The sequence below is a fragment of the Crocodylus porosus genome, unplaced genomic scaffold (assembly GCF_001723895.1).
Source record: "Crocodylus porosus isolate Cpor-Errol unplaced genomic scaffold, CroPor_comp1, whole genome shotgun sequence".
In the NCBI taxonomy this organism is placed as follows: domain Eukaryota; kingdom Metazoa; phylum Chordata; order Crocodylia; family Crocodylidae; genus Crocodylus; species Crocodylus porosus.
The window spans coordinates 607,329-615,018 of record NW_017728933.1 but is presented as its reverse complement, the minus strand read 5'-3'; positions in this window follow the sequence as shown (position 1 = coordinate 615,018).

The window sequence follows — 7,690 nt, the reverse complement described above, 5'->3', positions numbered from 1 at the left end:
GTCCAGTTCCGTGTGCCCCATTTCAGGAGGGATGTGGACAACACTGAAAGGGTCCAGAGGAGGGCCACCCGCATGATCTGGGGACTACAGGGCAGACCCTACATTGAAAGACTGCTGGACCTAAACCTGTTCAGCCTTCACAAGAGAAGGCTGAGGGGGGACCTGGTGACTGTCTATAAACTCACTAGGGGGGACCAGAAGGGTTTAGGGGTGATGCTGTTTCCCCTAGCACCCCCCTGGCATGACAAGGAACAATGGACACAAGTTGGTAGAGAGTAGTTTTAGATTAGACGTCCGCAAGAACTACTTCACAGTTAGGGCGGCTAGGAGCTGGAACCAACTTGCTAGGGAAGTGGTGCTGGCTCCTACCCTGGGGATCTTTAAGAAGAGGCTTCATGACTACCTGGCTGGACTCATTTGAGTCCAGTCTTTTTCTTCCGCCCAGGCGGGGGGTCGGGCTTGAAGATCTACAAGGTCCCTTCCGACCCTACTTCTATGATTCTATGAAATGTTAGTGGCAGAAAAAGCTCAATGAGCAACATGTTGATGGACAAGGAGGTGGAGGCAAAAGTGGTGGCAATGCTGAGAGAGAGGAGATAAATACACACAAACCCATTACTATGGTCTGCAACGGTGGAGGAAGCGGTTCGAAGGAAGTGCCTCAGTCTCATCATGGGGGTCCTCTTCAGGTGGAGTGGGATCGTCCGTGGTCAAAGAATCCTCTCGAAGAGAAGTGAAGGTCTGTCTGGCACCAGGGGGGTTCAGGAGGTCCACTCCAGGTCCAGTCCGGCGGCAGCTCATCTGGTGGGGTCAGAGTACTGGCGGTGGCCCGTGATGTGTTCCACGTAGATGTCGCGGGACCAACAGATGGTGCTGGACACCATGAGGCAGTGCATGAGCTTGGCATAGTGGCAGGAGACACGGCAGGCACGCAGGACACTCTCGTTGCTGGGGTCCCAGGCTCCGAGCGTTCCCACAATTAGCGCGCAGACCATCACGTTGTAGCTGCAGCCCTCAGGGTGTCGGCCAGCAGGGCGTACTTCTCCCACTTGCGAGCCCAGGCGTCGGTGAAGGCTTGGCACTGATTCTCGAAGGGGATGATGACGTCCACGATCATGATCTTCTTGGCCTCTTTGTTGGTGATGACTGTGTTGGGTTGCATCTGGCTCTCGCAGCCCAGGATGGTGCGGTTCATGGAGATCTCCCCCACCGCAGCTGGGATGGCCCTCACCAGTTGGTCCTGGACAGCATTGTGGCAGAGCTGCCAGGCTCTGGTGTGCGGCTTGCAGCTGCACAGCACATGGGGGAGCGTCACTGCCACATAGCCACACCGTCAGCACCTCTTGTCCCGGTGGCCAAAGTGTATGGCCCTGTTCAGAGGCAGGCAGTTGAGGCAGGCCAGTGGAGGAAGCACCAGTCCACAAAGCATGTGAATCTCCTGCTGGGCATGACATGGTTGCTAGCGTCCCACTTCAAGGTGATGTCAACGACCTTGCCCTGGTTGGGTTTGGCCCTCAGGTCGCCAGCGTACTTGTTTTGGACGTCGTCCTTCAGCCAAAAAGGCCAAGATGCTGATGGGACCCTACCACAAGGATAGGCTAGCATAGCCCATCTGAATAAGATGCATGGTAGTATCCATTGAGTGCAGTCAGCCTTGGTGCTGACTGTTTTTTAAGCCACAACTGTTTTTCAAGCCACAACAATACACAGCACGGGGCCAGGGTCTCCATGGAAACTGGTCCGAGCAGCACTAACATGGGCAGGGAGCAGCTCATGGGCCACGATCTTGTGGCAGCGACAGAACTATCCAGAGCCAGGGCAGAGCTGTGATCCACTGCCTGCATGGTGGATCCTGGCCCCGGCTCCAGCCCATGCTGTCTCTGTTGCAAAATCCCAGCCCCGGCCCCAGCCCCAGAGCAGCTCCCTGCCCAGCCACGTACCCTGCCAGTGCTGCTTGGGCTGGTTTCCATGGAGACTCTGGCCCCATGCTATTATGGATCCTCTGCTCCTGGGTCCCCACGGAAACCAGCCAGAGTGACGCAGGCAAGGGCTGTTGGGAAATGGAGTCCAGGTGCTGGCCAGATCTGCCATTTTGCCCACCCTTGGTATAAATGGAAATTTAGCAATGATCATCACGAGGATGGAGTACTGATTTCCAGAGGCTGAACAGGTACAGTAACTCCTACTGTTTTCATTTGCCAAGGGACAGGTGGAAGCAACAGTTCCTTAGAATCTTGGCTGGACAAGATGTGGAGTCATACACAAACAACATAAAGAAAATCCAAGCCCTACTTCCAAAGAAAGAAAGGGAAAAGGAGATGTCAACACAAACAAAAGTCTTAAAAGATACGACTCTTGGCCTGTAGCATTTTAAATGTTCAAAGCACCAGACAACTATTGAGCAAGTCTCATCATACTCATGGATGGTAGATGAGTAAGCATCCTTATCTCCGTTTTACTGATGGAGAAATGGCAGAGGAGGCCAAATCCTTCATTAGATTGAATATATCACTTCATTATAGAAATTGTATGCACTGAGTCATAAGTCTGACTGGGCTTTTGTTGCTTATTGCAGAGGGTGGGGTTGGAATCTTATCCCTGGAAACATGCACATGGTTGTTGCAAAATGGATCCCTCTAAAAGAGCAATACATCAACCAGTAGGTACTGTTGTGCTTGTCTTCCTTTTAAGAAGCTGCACTTCCTATAAGTGTATTACAGAGAAGGGGAGGGGACAATGATGTTCTGAAACAGCATATGACAAAACTGCCCTTTGTTCCCCATCCCAGAAATTGTATTGCATGCTTGTAGCAATGACTATTTTTTATCCTAGGCTCCAACACCCACCATTAAAAAAAGATTCTCACAGAATAATCCAAATGGGGAAACTAGGCTGATTTGGGAAATTGGGTGGGGATGGGGAGGGGAGGGGAAGACAGTCATATAAGATGTTAGATAAATGTGTCCACAAAAGCTGGAACCTGTTAGTGCCTCTCTAGTTTAAATGTTCAGGAAATCATGCCACTTAAGACTTAGCTAGTTTGTTTTTGAGATAATCATATCTGAAAAAAAGTTTGTTTTTACTGAAACATTTTCCTCCCTGCAGGAGTAAGCATCTGACTTTAATTGGAAAGTCAAGCTTTTCCTTCATGCAAACATTGACAACTGACTCACCACTAATAGAAGCAAATATTATGTGGATCTATATGGTACATTTTCCAGTAAGGCAGTGCTCATGGATCACTTGACTTCAATTATTTTCTGGTGAGCAGGAAATAAATGACGTGGCTATAGCTGAAACCCCAGGTCTCTTGGCTGTTGCTCAGTGAGATAGAGAAGCAACTTAGATGAGTCTTTTCCAGTGCATTTCTTATCTAGATAACCCACAACAAAACAATTTATAGTGATGCACCAAGCTTATTCTATAAAGTGTGCATTTGCACTGTATTTCTTGATACTGCAGATCAAGACTGTTTGGAAATTAAACCAACAACTGAAGGCTCTGGAGCTGCTGTCCATGGTGCTACTTACTGTTTAGGCTTGATCTGTTTTCCAGTACAAAGGCATTTGCAGAGCAATTATTAATATAATTGATTTTAGAAAGGCCCCACAAAACAAAATCCACAAAACACTAGTTAAGATTATTGGGGGTGTCCTTTCTTTTGATTTTAGAAGATGTCATCCTGATATGCAAAATCTTTATACCAAAAATTCGGAGATAAGAAAATCATCCCAGAACACACACATCATTGAAACGAAAACACAAATAAACAAATAAATCATTGCTCCTTCACTTTTATCTGGGTTTTTTAAAATCAAACATTATTCCATGGTATTAAGTTGGGGAAAAAGCAGTATACCTTTACTACAGGTTTTCTTTCAGGAACATTTAGAGTAAAGGCCCAGCCTTGTGAACAAGTATTACCAGGAGGAAGGTTCAGATCACATATGATCCAGTCTTGACCAGGATAAACCTTTGAACATTATTGATTTTAACAGAAATGTTTAGGGTTAGCTGTGATTTTACTCCACCTGGGATCCCTTTAAGTATATGTTTTCAAGTCTTCTACCTGATGCCTTTACTTCAGCTGTGATAATGCTACAGTCACTTTTAGGCCCAGGCCCTGACCTACAGTACTATGGGTATCAATCATGCTTATGAAGGCAGCATCTCTGGTATTTCCCTCTGTAGTTTAGGGCTAGCAGTAATTCGAGTGACCAGAAAGCCTTCTTAAACAAGCCTCATATTTGTTTTGCAGTATGGAAAAAAATGCAAGGCTTTAAAACTATCTTTATGCAAATCCCTCTTACCTAGATGTTTGTCATCCCCTGACTTTTTCTCTGTCAGCCCAAAAGGTCCAGTGTATCACTGGTCCAGCTGAAGAGCTGCCTCTCTCTCTTCAAAGTATTTCTTTTTTTAAAGCTGTTCAAGTGCTTTTGGTTTTTTGATTTCCAGGCCATGTCCTTGTTTATCATTTCTCTATATCAAGTGGGTAAGAGCTAATCATCCAGGCATTTTTCTCTTTAAAACTGTAAAGTGTTCAATCAGAAGTAGCTTATATTAAGCCACTTTCTCCTGCCCTCCCCAATTAAATTAAACCAATATAATCTTACAAAAACCATCCTAATAACCAGATGACTATACAGTAGTAATAAATGACTACAGAGCTCCTTAAATTCTGGTTACAGTAACTGCAATTTACAGGACCAAGTTATTTATGAACCTAAATGGAGCTAATGTATTATTAATGCAGAAAGAACAGTAATATTAGTATTTTATCTGTAGCCATTAGATCAAAAAGCACTATTATTAGGATTTTCTGACCCTACTAAACTTTAAAGGAAGATGCTACAGAATAACTGACTGCAAACAGGAATACTGCCATCTTAATTTTTTACTATAAATCAGAAGTTTTAATTGTAAAACTTTAGATGATGTAGATGTCCAAAAAAGGTTTCAGAGAGCTAACATGGATAATATATACTTTTTCTCATATAGATGCATGTCATTTTTCCAAGAAATGTACCATTGTTTTTGACCACAAAATGGAAGCTAGGCAATGTGGACAACATAGTCCTACTCCTGCATCTCACCTGCTCAACAGCTTGTGCCATCATTAAACTGTTACAAAAAGTGTAAGCCATTCAGATTAATTGTGAGAGGCAAGGATTTCTTAGGGTGATATTTTCTACTGGACCAACTGGGTAACTGGGAAAAAGTTAGACGAGCTTTAAAATGAAACTCATTCTTCCTCAGGTGTCTGATTATAGTTGGCCATGGACAGACTAGTGAAAACCAGCCGAGGGGAGTGGGTGAGAGAGGCTCTCAGAGATAGCAGAGACATAATTAGCAGAAAAAAAGAAGCTGATTATTGGGAAATGAAGGCCTATCTAAAGGGAGGAGGTTCACTCTCACCTTTCCTGTGTGGAAAGAATTCAGAAGCTAGATAAAATATAAATGTGCTGTAAAACAGATAGCAACATTTAGTCCTAGGTTCTTAGTGGCATCTTAGTGAACTTTTGTTCCCAACTTTGCCTTTTCAAAGTATTCAGTGGATTTCCCTTCATTTGGAGGATGGGGAGGTCATAGAGGGAGTGCTTGTCTCTGGAAAAGGTGCTCCTAATGTTGTATGTGTGTCTCTGTCCTTTACATTCTTTCTATGAGAGCTCACTGCTGCATAGTTGCAGTTTAGTTTCACCCACGTAGTTGCCAGGTGGGCACTTCATTCATTAGATCAAACATGTCACATTTTGGGAAAGGCTTGTGTAGGAACCCTGGATTCTGATAACTGTTTTTTATTATGGGGGTTTTGCTGTAGTGTCAGTGGAGATGCGCTGAGAGATTAAGCATTCCTTGTCAGGGCAATGCTGTATTCCACTTGGAGTGTGCTTCCAGTGATGATCTGGGTATAGTTAGGGGACAGTTTAAAAGGAAGAACATGAGGGGCTGGGAATATTTCTTTCAGGGTCTAATCTTGGTTGAATCTAAGTTGTAGTTTGGCAATTCTTCTGATCTGTTCCTGTGTGAGGTGGTAGGTGGCCACCAGTAGTGTGTAGTCACAAGGAGGTTTCTTTTTACATTTCAGCAGAAAGTTGATGGTAGCGTAGGAGTATTCCACAAAAGTTTGATCAAGATATGATAGTTCTTAAACATGTGGTGGAAGTCAAATATAGGACTCCAGGTGTTCAGCACAGATACTAAAAATACCACCTCTGTAATACAGGTATAGTGCAAATGTGGCATAGTTTTCTAGCTATTTTTCCTCCAAGTGGCTCTTGAAGTGGTCAGTACGTTGAGGGGCCCATCTTTCTGCCGATAACTATGCCCATGGTTTGAAGGAACTGACAATTGTGAAAAGTGAAGTTGTGGGTGAGGATGAAGTGGATAACTTGAGCAACATGGTTGCAAATCTGAGCCTACTCCATGTTCTTGAAAGTATTTCAGGCAACCAGCTGGGCCTTCACAGTGTGGGACATCAGTGTACAGCAGAGGTGGGCAATTACTTGAGTTGGAGGGCCACTTAAGGAATTTTGCTGAGCTCTTGAGGGCAGGAGAGCAGGGAGGGTAGGGGGGTGCTGACCTGGCCTTGAGCCCCTGCCACATCCATTTACACCATGCAGTGGGTGGGAGGGGGTGGCAGCCCAGGGAGATTCCACTTTTCCAGTGTATCTTTGCTGGATGGAGGGGGCAGGCAGAATCTCTATGGAGACCAGCCCCAGGTCCCCAGTGGACAGGGTGCACGGCATGGGGTCATGGGTGGGCAGGGAACAGCTTTCAGAAGCAGGATGGGTGGCTGGGGTTAGGGTTGCAGGGTTGGGGTCCAGAGTACAGCCATGATTCACTTGCCACACTGCAATCGATCTGGTTCCACAAGCAGGGATTTACAGGGAGCAGATTGCACCTATGCCCTGGGCTCTGGCCCTGCGCTGTCACCACCCCATAATCCCAGCCCCAGCCCGTCTACCCGGCTGTGCGCACACTGCCCAAAAGCTCCACTTTTGTCTGTTGGCTTGGTTAGTTTCATTGCTGAATCTCAGGGACTGCATACCCTCTAGCCCTGGCTTGTCTAACATGCGGCCTGTCAAGCCGTTTTCTGAGGCCCGAGGTGCTTTTTAAACTTAAATATCACTTTCCAACATCCCTGAAATGTACTCTACAGTGGTTTTCTTAATAGGAGAGGAGGATTTCCTTACAGATGAAGATTGTCTTACCACCATTCTCAATCTCTCTGTGTCAAAGCCATAAATTAAGATGGTTCCCTCCATTTTGATAAGACAAAACCTAGCAGACTGAAAAATATTTTTGCAACTTGAGCTGCCTCCAAACACATCTTTGGAGTAAGGCCGTTCCCAAAAATCACATTGTGCATCTCAACTCTGCAGGCTGCAACATTTTCTTGTATTTTTGGACCTGCAGTTGGATTACTTTCACAGACTTTATATGCCATTGTAACTATCTTATAGTTTTTAGCAAAGACTTTATATTATTTTCCCTTTTCTGTATAACTGCCCCACGGCACTTTCACATTTATGTAACCTTGAGGCCTGTGCTGTTATCTAAAGCAAGTGCCTGATACCACTTTTTATTGCCTTGCAGTTTTACTGTTAGTCTAAACAAGTGCCTGGTACTATGCTCTGCTAGCAGTAGACCCCACACCTATACTCTATAAATTTTACCTCTTATCTAAAAA